Raw genomic sequence first — 17,118 nt, 5'->3', positions numbered from 1 at the left:
CAGCCTCCCTGCACATCCGCTGGCCCCAGAGGGCTACACACTTCAGGGTGACCGCTGTGGCCCCTCCTGAGAAGTCTGGACAGCCTCCTTGGCCTTTTCCTGCCTTCCTGGGAACTGCCCCCCTGATGTCCACCCCAGGGGTGCGGGGACTAGCTGGCAGGCACAGGGGAGGGAAGTGGCCCCACATCTCCTCTGCCACTGCAGACCCAAGGCACCACCTGCTGCTTCCTTTCTCCTTGGAACCAGCAGCTCAGCTGGAACCATAATGATGACAGTGAAATATACTGAGTATCTGCTGTGATCATTTCTATGGATTACCTTTGAGTGCCCAGGGCATCTGCATTATTGTCCCCTTTTGCAGATGAGTAAACCGAGGGGAGGAGACTTTATCAACCATGGCAGAGAAAGATTGTAACCAGTTTGGCTCTAGAGCCTCCACCAGTCACGCACCGCACTCTACATCTCCGCTTGGCTCCAACTGGGTCCTTGACCTTACAATGCCTCCCGGTCGCCCTTGTGGCAGGTGGGATCCGTGGACCCAGGCCTCCGCCCACGGCCGGCCGCCGTGGGGCCTTCTCTGGGGCGGCATGAATGAAGCGGCTCATGAATATGCAGGCAGGCCCGCGCTGAGCGCTCTCAGCTAAATCTGATCACAATGCAGGATAAATTAAGCGGCAGGATAAATGCATTAAAAATAACGGTCGGAGGAACATGCTGTTCAAGGAGGGGCCTGGGGGAGGGGAGAGGCGAGGGGTGGGGGGAAGTTCCACCAGGCGCTGCCAGCCGCTCCCAAGCAGCCCAAACGAAGTTCCTTTCCGTGGGGGAGGACCCTCTCTCGTCTCCACCCTCCCCTGGTTCCTATGGAAACGCAGAGCCAGTTTAGGAGGGAAAATGCCTGGAGATCAGCGATCTGGGGAGGGACTAAGAATAGCAGCCCTGCTGGGGCTGGGGACAGGTGTCAACAGGGTCTCTTTTCTGAAAACGGCCAAAGGGGAGGGCCTGGTTCTGTCTGGCACCCTGCAGGCCCCGGGCAGCACCCCGAGTGGGTGGTGGAGAGAGAACTGCCTTTGGCCAGACCCCGGGTGGCACACTAATGGTGCCCTGGGTAATGGCAGCAATAATAACAGCATCTCCATCCTCACTGAGCGTTTATTTGTTCAGTGCCCCATAATGAGGGGAAAACACTAGGACATCTCCCTTTGTGGAGTCTCATGCTGCTTGGAGGAATGCAGTGACCTGCCCAGAGTCACATTTGGGGGAATGGACGGGGCCTCCTGACCTCAGGTCTCCTAACTGTGCTATATGCCTGACATGTTACACTGTCCCAGTAGCACCTGCTGCTCAGGGCTGATCTGGTTCATTCATTTCACAGCAGCTACTGTGCTGAAGGTACTACTTAGGTCCTGGGGACACAGCGGGCAGCGCTGCCTTCAGGGAGATGTTCTTACTGGATAGAGCCTTGGGGCAGGCACCTCTCAGACAGTGGGGATCAATATACATAGGACTTCAATGAGGACGAAGAGTTAAGAGAAATGGAAATGGCTGGAGCCTGATGCGGGGTCTACGCCTCTAGCTGGTGTCCTGGCCTGCGTGGCCTCCTTGTCAGATGCACTTTTTGGAGCTGGGGTTGTCCTGGAGATCAGGACTGTGAGGGCGCTTGGCAAACTGTAAAGGGCTGCATAATCCAGAGGGATGGCCTAGTGCTGCCTGAAACCCTCTCCCCCAGCTTGAAGGTCTGCTACAGCCACTTCTGAGCTGACCCTGGGGGAGGGTATTCACTTAAACCAGTGATTTCCAACTGGTGTGCTATGAGAGGATCTTAGGTGTACCAAAAAATTTTAAAGATCATTCATTAATATCTCTGAAAGAAGTTTAAAGCCTGGCAAGTATATTCTCTTTTTTACTCTTTTTTTTTTATCAACATAATTTAAGTGTGCCACGAGATAAAAAAAAGTTGAAAAACATTGATTTACACCCTTGGGTTGGTCAACCACCAGGCCTGGATGGCACAGCCACCTCTTTCGAGTAGCTGCCTCCCCTTCTCTTTTCTTCCTTTCTGCTCCCTGTCTCTTCCTTCCTCCTCCCTCCTTCCCTTTCTCTAAGCTTGCCTTTTCCCCAAATGGATCTTTCTTCTCCCAAATCTGTAGGGAGTGAGATCCCAGAGAGCAGAGCAGTGCCACGAAGGATGGAGAGGCACAGGCTGGGAGACACGGTCTTGGGGCAACCCTGGCTGCCAGCACCACAGCCAGGCCTTTCCCCTCTCTTCTCTGGGCTTCTGCTTCCCATTGTCCGCTGCTGACCTTTCCTACTCTGGGCCCCTCAGTTAGGTTAACTGGCCACCCCAACTCTCTCTTGCCCAGGCTGACCTGTGCTAGCCTGGGAGCTTAGCCCTCCGTGCACCTCCCAGGCCCACAGCAGCCAGAGATCACCCCTGCTGTCTGGTCTAGGAACCTCAGCTGCACCTTTCCTCTCCTCCCAACAATGAAGTTGGTTACATGTCACATTCATTCTTTAGCTGCCTGTGGTCTCAGGTGAGTGGAGATTTGGAGTCACGAAGAGGGCACATGGTGTGTCCAGGCAGAGAGCTGGGGAGAGCCAACAGCAACTAGCTTGTGTGCTCATGGTTTCTGTGGGCCTAGGTTTGAACCTGGCTTCCTGAGAGGAGCTGGAAACACAGTCAATCTTCTTGGGCAAAGGCCTTATTCAAGGTCAAGGCCTTTCTCTAAGCAATCAGCCTAGAGATCAGCACAAGCTCTCACATAGTCCTACAGACTATGGGGTCTTCCCTATAGACATCAGGGGAGATTGGTGGAGCTTCTATGCCAGCTTGGTGCTTAGCCTTACAGTTAAAAATGATGGGATATTGACAAAAAAACTCTTGACCAGCAATTCAACTACTACAGAGCCTAAGAACAGATGTGAACAAGAAGCAAAGATGCTTCTCCAAGCACATTCATTACTGAGCTATTTGTACTTGAGCGACATCAGAGATCTAGTTCCCAAGAATAGGAGAGTGGCTATATACCAAGTTGTAAATATGCGATGAAATACTGTGTGACCCATAAAAGTGATGCTGTGGATGTAAATTTATTGACATGAACAAATGGTAAAGTTTTACTAAATAGCACGTATAGCATAATCCCATTAAATGTGCACACATACATACAGACATATAAAATGCCTAGATGTCTTACAGGAAAATTCCTTTATTTCTTTATTTAGAGACAGTCTCATTCTGTCACCCTCAGTAGAGTGCCACGGCCTCATAGCTCGCAGCAACCTCAAATGCTTGGGCTCAAGTGATCCTCTTGCCTTAGCCTCCCAAGAGGCACCTGCCACAATGCCTGACTAGTTTCTCCTTTTTTAGTAGAGACAGGGTCTCGCTCTTGCTCAAGCTGGTCTCAAACTCCTGAGCTCAAGCAATCCACCCACCTCAGCCTCCCAAAGTGAGGAAAATTCTTTTTTTGGAGACAGTCTCACTATGTCATACTTGGTAGAGTGCTATGGCATCACAGTTCACAGCAACTTCCTTAATCCTTGGGGTTTAAGCAATTCTCTTGCCTCAGCCTCCCAAATAACTGAGACTACAGGCGCCCACCACAATGCAGGCTATTTTTTGGTTGTAGTTGTCATTGTTTGGCAGGCCCGGGCCGCGTTCAAACCCTCCAGCTCCTGTGTATGTGGCTGGCACCCTAGCTGCTGAGCTATAGGCACTGAGCCAAAGTGAGGAAAATTCTTAACGGTGTCTTGGTTTGGGGGAAACTTACGGGATTTTTCCCCTTATTTTTCCTTCTCTGTCTATTCTAGTTTTTATTTTTTTTAAATATTGTTTATTGATTGATTGATTGATAGAGACAGAGTCTCACTTTGTCTCCCACACTGGGGTGTAGTAGCTTGATTACAACTCACTATGACCTCAAATTCTTGGGTTCAAGCAATCCTCCTGTCTTAGCCTCCTGAGTAACTAGGACTACAGGCCCAAGCCACCATGCCCAGCTACTTTTTTATTTATTTATTTTTTTGAGACAGAGTCTCACTATGTTGCCATGGGTAGAGTGCTATGGCATCACAGCTCACAGCAACCTCTCACTCTTGGGCTTAAGTGATTCTCTTGCCTCAGCCTCCCGAGTAGCTAGGACTATAGGCACCTGCCACAACGCCTGGCTATTTTTTTGTTATAGTTGTCATTATTGTTTAGCAGGCCCAGGGCAGGTTTGAACCTGCCAGCCCCAGTGTATGTATGTGGCTGGCGTCCTACCCACTGAGCTATGGGCACTGAGCTCCAGCTACTTTTTTAATTTTTATTTTTGTAGAGACAGGATCCTGCTATGTCCCCCAGGCTGGTCTCTAACTCCTGGTCTCAAGAAATCCTTCCAAGTGGTGTGAGCCACCATACCTGGCATAAGTTTTCTTTATTATGTAATTATTACATATTCATTATAGAAAAGGAAAAGAGAATTAAAATTTTGCATTTTATCTTTCTAAACCCTTTGACCAGTAATTCCAATTCCAGGAAGTTGTACTCAGAGAAAATAATTAGGATGATAACAAAGTATAAACAACACATATTTTTTCAGAGGGGATAAACAGACACAAACTAAATTTTTTATTATCATGGATTGGTGGAAGGAAGTGTGGTGTAGACATATGCAGGATGCTGTGTGGCCACTAAAAATCATGTTGTAGATGTACAACTGTTGACTAGGAAAGATCTTTGTGAATATATGGTTAGAAGAAAAAAACAGGTTTGGGAACATTATGTACTAAATCAGCCCCTCTGTCTATAATGGTGTGCCTGGTCCAAAGTCTGGAAGAATACATGCTTAGACATTACTGGTGCTTCATTTAGAGGAGTTGATTACAGGTGATCTTAATTTTCTCCTTTATACCTTCCTGATTATTTTATAATAAATATGTATTATTACATAATTTTAAATTTTTTAAGAAGGAAATCTTAATTTAATCTTAATTTTTTAAGAAGGAAAAATAAACAACCTATTTAAAAGATCAGATAGCAAAAGGTGGGAGTGGACCTCATACTCCCCTGCAGGCTGGGGGTGGGGCCCCGGAAGCACCTGGCAAGGGACTGGAATGGGGGAGCAGACTGCCCTATACTGACGGGGAGCCTCTGTGCCTGCGCCAGCTAAGGAAGCCCCCTCCCCGCTCTAAGCCATTCACCCTCTGGAATTAGCTTGCAGAGACTGTTTTAGGAAGCCCGTGGGCGGCTAGAAGCAGCTTGTGAGCAGAGCTGGAGCCAGCAAGAGAGCTGTGGAGAGTGAGTGCCCAGAGGAAGACAGGCAGAAAATAAGGGGAAGCCAGCACTCTTTTCCCATTTTTCTTTTTGATTTGATTTTTTTGAAAACAGTTTTTCGGAAAATCCTTGCTTTGGTCCACATGTTTTCTCCCCTGCCTCCCCTACTTCCTCTGGGCGTCCACAGAGAGGTGTAATCTAAGCCTGTGGTGAAGCTGGGGCTGGGGTCTGGTCTCATTGTTTCCATTAACTTGCTGTGCAACATTGCACCAGTCACTCGTCCTCTCTGGGCCTCAGTTTCCTCTTCTGTCAAACCAGAGAGGAATGAACTCTAAGCTCTTGTTCCACTTTGAGGCTCTGTGCCTCTGGGATTCTGTCTCAGGAGGGAACAGCTGGACCAGATGTCTCCAAAGCCTCTTTATACCAAGATTCTGAGATTTGTGCTTTGAGATCTTTGCGAGTCTAAAATGTGCTTGCAAGAAGAGCCTCTAGCTTTGGCAGTTGTAGCTCAGTAATGCAAAAGTATTATGTTGCTAAGATCCTGGTCCAGGCTCTAGCCAAGTGGCTGCTCACTGTTTAATATCCAAGACTATCTGGCTGAGCCTTGCCTTTGCCAGGGGCTTGGGGCTGTTCTCACCAGTCTAGACACAGAAGCACACAACCTGGGTCCCCACAAGTGAGGACCAGACTCCAGGTAGCCCCCTGAAGTAGACATGAAAATGATAGCTCATGAATGTGGTACGCCTACCACATGCTAGTCTGCAATGAGTGAGTGGCCATTTGTCAACCAAGCCCCAGGCCCGAGCAACAAGCGACAGTCTCCACTTACTAAACACCTATCACATGTGGGAACTAGGGGCTGGGGACTGTTCGATTATTGGATGCTAGAGGTCAGTTACTAAGTTTATGCCCATTTTCCAGATGAGGAAGCTGAGGCTCAGTAACTTGCTACGGTCACAGAGCTGGAAGGTGGCAGAGCTGAAACCTACCCAATTGGCTCCAGAGTGCTGCTGAGGTGCTGTGCCTCCTCCCTACAGACCTGGCCCTACCGAGCCCCAGTGGGCAGGGCCAGACATGGAGAGGCAGGAAATGCTCGAAATCAGGGCTTCCAGAACAAGGAGCTGACCCAACCAGGGTGGCTGGGCAGGGGGTTGGGCTTGGTTCACAAGGAATGGGGCTATGTTCTTGCCTGTGTGCACGTGCGGGTGTGTGTGTCTCTGTGTGGGTGTCTCTGCACGATGCATGCATCTTGTGTGTGAGCGGTTTGGATGTGGGTGCTGGTTGTGTCTGTCTGTATGTGTGCAGCCGTGTTTCTCCTGGAGAGCATGAGAAAGCAGACTGAGCACGAGCTCTGTGGAGCCCACAAGAGAGGGGCAGGTGCGGGAGAGCTCCACTGCATGCCCTCTTCTGCCCTCCTCAGAGTTCATGTCTGTGGGCCTCTAAAAATCTCAATCTGCAGCCTCTATCTCCCATACCCACCCGGCACTAGACCTACCACCCAGGACCACAGCAGGAACCTCTTGGGTCAGGTTGGGGTCCCACATCAGCCCTGGCCTTCATCCATGGAAGACTGGTGAAGCTCCTGCAAAGCCAAGTTCAGAGTCCTGGGTTCTGGGCTCAGCAGTGTGTTCACAAGTAACTTGCCTTCAGCCTTGGGATTCCTCTCTCCCCTGCCCTGCATCAGGCCTGCTTGTGTCTGTCGTAGGGGGTGGCTTGGGTAGAAAGTCCTAGAAAGAAGACTCATGGAAGTGGAAGGGAGTTTAGTTAAACTACTCTCCAAGTGGACATCTGTTAGCCCCGTTAGCCACTGGGTTCACTTGTACACCTCTGGAAACAGCAAACTGTCTGCTCCCAAGGAGCTCACTCCATTCTAGGCAGCTTTGACTTATTATTATTATTTTTTTTTTTTGAGACAGAGCCTCAAGCTGTCCCCCTGGGTAGAGTGCCGTGGCATTACAGCTCACAGCAACCTCCAACTCCTGGGCTCAAGCAAGTCTCCTGCCTCTGCCTCCCAAGTAGCTGGGACTACAGGCGCCCGCCACAACGCCTGGCTATTTTTTGGTTGCAGCCGTCATTGTTGTTTGGCGGGTCCAGGCTGGATTCAAACCCGCCACCTTAGGTGTACGTGGCTGGCGCCTTAGCCGGTTGAGCTACAGGCGCCGAGCCGGCAGCTTTGACTTATAAGCTCTACCCCATGCTAAGGTTTTAGATCTGCCTCCTGTGCTTTCACCCCACTGATCTCAGCCCTGCCCTCTGGGGCCTGTGAGTCTAACCTTGATCATTCCTGTTGAGATTGGGATGTATAGTACAAAGTCTTGCAGGGACCCTCAGGCCAAAAAGCTGTTTCTGAGGCCAGCTGAGGTGTCGAAGACCCTCAAAGACATGCTGAGCTGAACACACATGGGAAGGCTGAGGTAGGACCACCCTGCAGAAGGCCAATCTCATGGCTGGGCAGATGGGAGTCCCCATTCCTGCCAGGCCAAGGATGTTGGGTGGGGCAGCTAATGCCTGAGGGTCCTGGGGAAGCTTGGGGGTGGCTGCCCTACCTGGGCCCAGATCAGGGTTTCAGGAACAATTCCCAGCAGAGTCAGGAGCCACCACCTGGTAATGTGGGACCTGGAGAGAAGGGTGGGTGTGCACGACAGACAGAAGGGGGAGAGGGATGACTCCCTCCAGAGCACAGGACTGCCAGCAGGATGAACAATGATGTGTGCCAAGAACTGGGACACAGAAGGGCTTGCTAAGAACAGCTTAGGATATTATTTTACTCACCCACATACTCATTCACTCATTTTCCTTTGTGCTGGCCAAAGGCTGAGAGCTGGAGACCAGAGAGGAGGGCCCCCACCTTCCCAACCCCCACCCCTGCCCCAGAGGTCCAGGCAAGTGGGGAGTCAGACACAGCTCTAGTTGTGCCATCATAAGTCAGCACATGCCCAGCACACAGCCCCAGCCCAGGTAAATTGCATAGAAGGGGTACAGGTATCTCCAGATCAGTTCCCTGCTTTTGGAGGTAGGAAGTATACCACCCCTATCCCTCAGGGACTGGGCACTATTCTTTTACAGGGGCCAATGACTCTGCTTAACAGAGGAGAAAACTGAGCTTGAGAGACACCAAAGGACTTGTCTAAGGGGGTGCAGCAGGGTCAAGACTCCCGATGTGGTTGCAGAGCTGCTGGTTCCAGATGAGCAACACGTGCAAGGTTTTCAGGCCCTGTGTGCAGCTCTGGGGCTCAGGGCAGGCTAAGTGAGGCCACCCAGCAACCTCATCCCCACAAGTCCATACTCTGGGCTGGAGAGAGTGGGTGACAGGAGTCTTGGCCTGGACACAGGATAGCATGGACTCCAGCCCTGGCATTAACATGCTAGGTCACCTTAGATAAAGCTGTTGCCCTCTCTGTCTCCCCCTACTCTAAGACAAGGGCACTGGATTTGGATCAGAAAAGACAAATGGGTCTTCTCTTAGGGGCAGGGACAGGAGTACAGTGTGCATGCTGAGATGCACCCTGCCAGGTCAGAGAATGATGAGAGCCCTCTTCCATGGATGTCCTATGAGACCGGGAGTGGCCAGCCTCCTCAAGTGTTCCTGGGGGCCACCACCAGTGCTGGCTATTGTATTCTTGGGCCCATCTTCATAGTCACATAGTCCTGCCACCACCCAGGTGCCCATCATCTCCCCCTCTATTCTGACAGATGACAGGTTGGTGCTCATTGAGTTTCCAAATGGAGGCACAAAGGACTCCATTCTAGGTGAAATACACAAAGGAGGTGTCCTCTCCTGGCCTTTCTGGCCCTAGGCTGAGGCCTGGACAGATAGGGAAGAAATGAAAAACAAGCACTGGTCTCTGGCACCAGGCATCTCACATTCCATACAGAACCCTTATCCTGAGAGCTGGCTACTACCTCGATTTTACAGATGAAGACACTGAGTCTCAGAGGGATTTGGTAACTTCCTAGATATTATCGTTATCATGGGCAAGGATGGGATCTGTCACATTCTAGAATTCAGGTGTCTCCTCTACTTAGCCAAAATGGCCATCCACAGGTAATGTGTGCTCAGAAGGCCACACTTACGGGAAAGATTCAGGATCTAGTCCCAGCAGCTCTTTTAATGGGTTACTGTGGGACACGGAGCCATTACACTGCCTCACTCGGTCTGGATGCCTTCCCTTGTAAAACTGGATAAGGTGGCTGCTCTGCTCCCTTGGCACCCCCTGAAGCCCCCCACCCTGTCCCACTTCTGCTGCTGGCTGGCCTCTGAGTCATGCTCAGGAATGAAGGTGTGTGGAGCAGGGTGGGTTTGGGGTTCTGCTCATATCTAGGCAGGTCAGTTCTCCTGCCAGGGATGGACAGAGTCTCATGGGTTAGAACATTTTCCTCCAGCCACAGAAAAGAGTATAGTAGAAAAGTTGCAATCCATTGGCTTGCAAATGTGGTTTTGGTTGGCTTGCACAGTGTTTTTTTTCCAATCTAAATTTGTTGCCAACATTTAAAAATAGAGATATTTCACATAAAAATCCAAATTTCCGGCTTCTCTGGAAAAACTGGAAGCTCTGACAAGTCTGCAGGGAATTGGCTGCCCTGGCTGAGCCAGAGAGCAGAGGCACGCTCTCTCCCAGTCCTCACAGGGCCTGCCTAACTCAGCTGGCTTCGGATTTTGCCTTCCCTCCTGAAGGGCTTGGACTTCAGGCTCTGGAATCAGGCCAACCTAGGTTAGTCCAAGTGTGTGGCTCAATCACAGTGTGACCAGTGGAAAGGTCCATAACTTCTCAGGCTCCATTTCCTCTCTGGTGAGATGGGGTTTCTCATAGTCTCTACTGCACATGGATGCTTCAAGGCTACAGATGATGAATGTACATAAAGCTCCTGCTCCTGTTCAGCTGGTTGCATGACACATGGCATGTGCTCAGTGACACCTGCCATGGTCTCAACTACCATCCCTTCCCGACAGGGGCTGTTGGGTCAGGAGCAGCAGCAACAGTAGCTCTCAATGCCCTTTCCACTCCCACTCCGGCCTAGCCTGGAGCCTCTGTGGGCTGTGCACACTCTCAGTGGCAGTGGCGATCCTGTCCAGGTAATGCATCAAAACCAACAGATCAATAGCCACTAAGCACTCCATGCCATCGCAGAGGCCTATGGTTCAGTCCAGGCTGCTGGCCAGTGAGTTCAAGCTCTTCTTCCCTTTGGGCAGGAAATAAATCACCATGTGACCTTGGACCGGTTCTTTTCCCTCCTGGGATTTTGGTTTCACCATCTGTAGGAGAAGACTGTGGTCCTAAAGTCCCTTTCAGCACTGATATCTTAGGACTTTTGCAGATGGGCATGCAATGAAGGCCAAAGCCTCAAAATGCAGGAATGAATTAGTTAGGATTAGTTTGTCTGCAGTTGTAGAAACCTGCCACAAAGGGGATTAAATCAAAAGGTACTACTATATTGGCTCATGGAAGAGGAATACTGAGGATTAGGGGGTGCAGGCAGAGCTGGATCCAGGTGCTCCAGTGATTTATGTTGACCCTCTCATCTCTCAGCTCAGCTTCCTTCTCTGTTGGCCTTATCCTGCTTTTGGGAACTTGTGATGGGGATGATGAGCCCTATTTGGTCCAACTGAGAGCTCTCTAGTGCCATAACTCTGAAAGCAGGCAGGGTCCTTCTGTACTGCCTTGGAGGATCATCCTAGGGAAGATGCCAATTGGCCTAACTGGAGTTGCGCATCTGTCTCTGTGGGTGGAATGATGGGGTGGGATGCTAGGGTTGGCACTCCCACCAAGGATGGCAGGGAGCAGAAAAGTCTTCCTCAAAGCAAATTAAGCCTGACATCAAAGAGAAGTGAACAGAAACAGACCGTGCAGTGTAAATGACAGCGACCACTGGCCATTCTAGGGAATTTTATTGCACGGACAGAGAGGAGGGGGAAATCAATAAAGTATTTGTGTTCCTCATGCTCCAAACATGGGGAGTACAGGATTATAGCAAATAATTCCAGCCCCTGAGAAAAACACGGCACACCACCAGACTGTGATACCAAGAGCCAGCTACGCATGTGGTTCTGGCTGTCAATGCTATGAGGGGGTCAGGACAGCCTGTGAGAAGCCCATGTGGCAAAGGAAAGGATAATGATGGAGGTGTGAGGCAATGTGTTAAGCCTCAGAATGTGGAGAGGAGCTGGCATTGTAGTGGGCCCCTGTGGTCCCAGCTACTCAGGAGGCTGAGGCAAGAGGATCTCTTGAGCCCAAAAGCTTGAGGTTGTTGTGAGCCATGAAGCCACGGCACTCTGCCCAAGGCATAGAGTCAGACTCTGTCTCAGGAAAATAAAACAGAGGGTCTTTATCTAAAAAATGCAATCAATGAACCTGGTTCTTTGTACCCTCAATGAATTCCCGACAATAACAAAAAATAAATAAATAAAATAAAATAAAAGTGGAGAGGAACAATTGAGAACAGGTAAGAAGCATGAAAGGCAGCAATGGGGCTGAGGAAACATGATTTTGACTATGGCAAGATACAAGATAAAAAAGAATAACACTGGGAAAAACTAGAACAAAATATAGGTTGATATGTATTTCATCTTGAGACAGGAATGGACTTTTTAGCATTAAAGTAATAGAAAAAAATAAAAAAGAAAAAGCTTGACATATGTGACACATACAAAAATAAAGCATACATTTCAAAATCATAACGTTAAAAGGCAAACAACAGACTGGGGGAAGGATTTGTGGTATTAAGATATTTGTGAGAAGACAAAGGCATATTTTCAAAAAACAAACGAGGACCCCAAACAAAAAATGGACAAAGGGACACGAATAGACAATTTCTGAAAGGGAGATGAACAACGGCACAGCCTTCTTCATTCAGAGAGACACCCCCACACCCCCGTTCCTTTCCCTACTTTCAGGCTGCTGTGCTTTACTTGGAATAAAAGTGTGTCACTTATTGATCCACAAGGGCACGTGGCTGAAGCAAAGGCCTACCCAGAGGATGGCTGGTCATTGAACAGCCCTTCAGAGGCCTCAATGCTGGCAGCATCTTTCTCTAAAGCAAATGCTTTCTGCTAAATTCAACAGTGATTCCAGCAGGACAGGGCTGGGTAAGAGGAAGAGAGGCCTCCACTCGGGTGCATTCTAGACTGAACAACTGCTCTGTGGTCCCAGTGCTCCCTGAGGAGGGCAGAGGCAGCCTCCTTCCGGACCTGAGCTCCTCCCCTTCCTCCTATTTGGAAGCAATCTCACACCCAGGTGCCATCTTACCCAAGCCAGGTTGGTCCAGCATCCTTGCAGGCCAGATATAGACACAAAGGGTCTGGGTCAAAACCTTAGCAATCTGTCACAACTGGAGAGGCCAATGGGGCCCGCCCGCCATTTATCCAACTGACAGACACCACCAATTGTCAGACTACAGGCTTGGATCCATGGTAATTATCATGGATTATATAACTGTCCTTATTAAGCAGTGCTACATAGCAGCGAGGGAGGGCAGGGCCGGACTCAGACGGCCTTGGGCTCAAATTCCGGCTCTCAGGCTTACTAGTCTGTGTTTGGGGGAAGATTTTTCACCCTTCTGAGCCTTGATAAGACCTTCCTTGGACAGCTGGTGCTCCAGTCTGAATAAGATAAGGAACAGGCGTGACAGAGTGCCCCACAGTGAAGAGGGAGGCCCTAGCACACCACAGCTCAGACTAGTCACCTCTGACTCCATGAAAATCCCACGGAGGAAGTGGGTGTGTGAATGGGTCCTGACCAGGAACCAATGGTACCAACTGAGGCTCTGCATGCCCTACACTTCCTGTCAGTCATATGCTCCCTCTTCATGCCCATGGTGGCTCCCGTGTCGGGGTGTGCTGACAGCATAACCACAATCCAGGGGCCCTGACACGCTCCCTGCTTCTGACAGAGCCACCTCAAGTCCCGCAGCGCTGCTGCCTCACCCAGCAGCCTGTGATAGCCTCCCAGCACCCCAGCACTGCCTCACCTCCCAGAATGTACCGTGGATACCTGAGAACAGTTGACAGATCCCATAAGGGACACTACAGAGGGGACTCCTGTTGGGGGTAGGAGGGTCCAATGAGTCGGTATTCTGCTCAGATTCTGTGATCTCAGAGAAGTAGGGCAGTCAGGCTAAAAGGCCCTTCAAAGACATCCAGTCCACCCCTCATCCAAACCACAAATACAGTGCAGTGTGTATCCCTGACACCAATGGGATCCGAGACACTGCCACCTCTCACCAGAATTGCTGTCCTGCTCCTCCTCATGGTTTCCCTGTAATCTCCCCATCCTTGGGAGTCTACATCCAACATAGCAGCTAGTGATCATGTTAAAACAGAAGTCAGATCATGTCACTCTTCTGCTTAAAACCCTCGATTGGGCCCCCATTTCACTGGATAAATACAAAGTTCATGCAACAACCCATAAACCTGGGACAACCTGGTTCTCTGTGATCTGATTTCCTCTTCTACTACTCTCAGCCTTGATCACTCCACTGTCGCAATGCTGAGCCCAATGCTGACCCCACAATGCTCCTCCACAACAGACATACTCCTGCTCTAGGGCCTCTGCATTCACTGTTCATTCTGCCTGGAATACTCTTCCTCTACATACCCACATGGCTCATTTGTTCACCTCCTTCAAATCTTTGCCTAAATGTCACCTCGTTTAAATTGCACTATCTCCCCTCGCCCTTCTAGGACTCTAAATTTCCCTTATCTTGCTCAATTTTTTTTTTTTTTCTAGAGCATTTCTCATGAAACATACTCTGTAGCCACATGTTTCCTGAGTGGCTCCCCTGCTAAAACATAAGCTCACGCAGCAAGGGGATGGCACCTGGCTGCAGCAGGCGTGGGGGCTGACTTCTGCCTCCCTCCCTGCAACTTCTTGATAGGTCTCCATTCTGCACTCTAAAGTATGCACAGACTACCTCCTTCAGGACAGAGTCCCACCTTGCTGTGCTTTGGTGAAGGTCCCACTTTTTTGTTTTAAACTGAAATCAGGCCAATTAATAAAGGTATCATGTTTCTCTCTACTGCTTCTCATTTAGAAATGAGGCCTTAAGCCAGGTGAACATTTTTAGAGGTGGACAGAGGAAAAATGGAAAAATTGGGGGAGGGAAGAAGCAAAACAAAGATCCAAGGAAGAGGGACCTGTTGAGTTTCTTCTGGCCGGCATCAGACACAGCACCATTCCACTGGTGCCTTCCTCCCACCGAGATAGCTCAACCTTCTTGGAATCCCTGTTTTTCAGAGAAATCAAGTGAGTCTACACAGGAGAACACCAGATCAAGGACTCATGACAGTAGGCCTGGCAGGCAGGGGAGGGGATGAATGACAGATCGAAGACTATATGCCCCCTGCCTCCCGCCAAACTCCCCAGCAGTGAGCAGCTGACATTATTCCCAGTGCTTATCCCATGTCAGCAGGGAGGCCAGTCCATAGCAGGAGCATAGAACTGGGGAGAATGAGCAGGCAGCACCAGAAACATTGGAGGCTCTAAAGACAGAAGGGTCTAAAAGAAACAAAGCCTGCTTGGGTTAGATATAGTGAATCTGAGGTGAGGAAGTGCTGTCTGTGGTCAGCAGGGAACTGAAGGGAAAAGCAGCTTCTGCAGAATTGCAGCACCACATGGGCTCCTGGGATTACCAGGTAGCTCAGGGGAGCATATCCATGCAGTTAGTTTTGCTTTAAATCTAGCAGATGTGACTCAGGTTTGGCTTTGACCATAGCATTCACTCTGCATTTCCAGGCCCCATTTCAGTAGGGGATGGGACCTTGGTCAAGCCAAAGTCTGATTAGCTGGAGAGACCAGCCAGCATGTCATCAGTGCCCCGGGAATATTAAATAATGTTTACAAGGGGATAACGGTGGGGAAATGATTACCAACGCTAAGAGGCAATCAACAGCGGGGAACTCCTCCACTGCTCAAGTGGTGAGAAATTCGACGGAATGAGGCTCAGAGCAGCGAGGGTTTGTCATGGGGACAGTAGAAGGCGTTGGAAAGTTGCTACCTCTGCTGATTCTGTTAATAGGATGAACCAGCCTTGCAAATAAGAGCCAGACCCCAGGAGGCCTACATTCGAGGGGATTTTAAAATCAGGCCAGGCCAATAGCTTCACTTTTAGATGTGTTAGAACTGGAAGGGAGCTTAGAGATCACCAGTACCACTGGTTCTGTTTTGAAGGCCTCTGCCTTCCAAAAATACTGCAAATATTAAGTAATAATTAATCTGTTTTCACATTTTTTATTCATCAAAGATACAAGATACACTTCTAGCTGGAAAAAGCGGGAGAAGACCTAAAGTTGATGTCACTGCAGCCCCAGACAAGTATTGGTTTTTTTTTTTTAATCAGCTTAGCTGTATTATCCTGTATAAATGCATGATTTCCCTTTTGAAAAAATTTAAAACATCATAAGGGTCAATGTTTTAAGTACCTGTGGGAGCCTGCAGAATCTTTATCAGAAACTCTGAATCCAAGCCAACCCTCTTTAAGCAAACAGCTAAGGCTCAGAGAACATAAGCAGTTAGCTCAAGGTCACACAGCTGGCTGTCAGCAGGCCTAAGACTAGAGCTGGGATGCAGGGTGGAGGGAAAGACTGCCCCAGACACACAGGGCAGCACAGGAGCAAATCAGAACCATGAACACAGCACATCAAGTAGACACTGGATATCAGTGGGCATGGGCTGGACCCTTCTCCTCAGTATTCACTAGCTATGTGACCTTGGCAAAATGATTTAAACTCTCTGGGCCCATATTATTATCAGTGGGGGATAACTAGTACTTACCACTTATTGTTGTGAGGATTAAGTGAAAGAACACAACAGAGCACTCAGTAATGTGTGTTGTCTGTGTGGAGGGGATACCAACAAGCCTGGGGGAACAAGGTTACATGATCCAACTTCTAGGTGCTGCCCTGACAATGCCAGTAGCAGACAAATCGTGTCCCAATGAAGCACTAGGTACTAACTGAAATACTATTATTTTCAGGTAACATTACTCAAAACTGAGTGTGCCTCAGATTCCAGGCCCCATTCATTCATTGCCTCTGAATCCCTATAGGGTGGGACTTGGGAAGCTGCACTCCTAGAAATTACTGAGATATCATTTACATGCCATGAAATCCACCACTTTAAAATATTCACATAGCCAGGCACAGTAGCTCACACCTGTAATCTTAGTACTCTGGGAGGTTAAGGTAGGTAAGATTGCTTGACTCAGGATTTAAGACCAGCCTGAGCCAACAGTGAAACCCCATCTCAACTTAAAAAACTAGCTGGGTGTTGTGATGGGTGCCTCTAGTCCCAGCTATTTGGGAAGCTGAGGCAAGAGGATATCTTGAGTCCAAAAGTTTGAGGTTGCTGTGAGCTATGACACCATAGCACTCTACCCAGGGCAACAGAGTGAGACTACGTCTCAAAAGAAAAAAGTGTACAGAGTCACAGTGTTTTTTAGTGTAAGGTTGTACAACCATCACCACCATCTGATTCCAGGGCATTTTTATCACCCTCAAAAGAAACCCTGGACCCATTAGAAGTCACTCCCTATCCTTTCGTCCTCTGACAACCACCAATCTACTCTGCCTCTCTATGGATTTGCCTACAGTGACATGTCACCTGAATGGAATCATTTAACAGGTGGCATCTGTGTCTGGCTTCTTTCACTTAGCACGGTGTTAAGGTTCCTCCACATTGTAGCATACATCAGGACTTCATTCCTTTGGAATCTGCAGTTTTAACAAGCTCTCCTAGTTGGTTTTAGTGAGTGGGCTTTTGGAGAAAAGGAGGAAGAAATTCACAGAAGGTGAAATTTCAGGTTATTACTAAGATACAGGGCTTCCTTCCTCCAGGGACTACAGAGGATGGGCAGGGTCTCCTGGGCATTCTGTA

This window comes from Otolemur garnettii, unplaced genomic scaffold (genome assembly GCF_000181295.1).
Source record: "Otolemur garnettii isolate 467f Iridium unplaced genomic scaffold, OtoGar3 scaffold00025, whole genome shotgun sequence".
Taxonomy (NCBI): domain Eukaryota; kingdom Metazoa; phylum Chordata; class Mammalia; order Primates; family Galagidae; genus Otolemur; species Otolemur garnettii.
Note: the sequence above shows the minus strand (reverse complement) of the source record.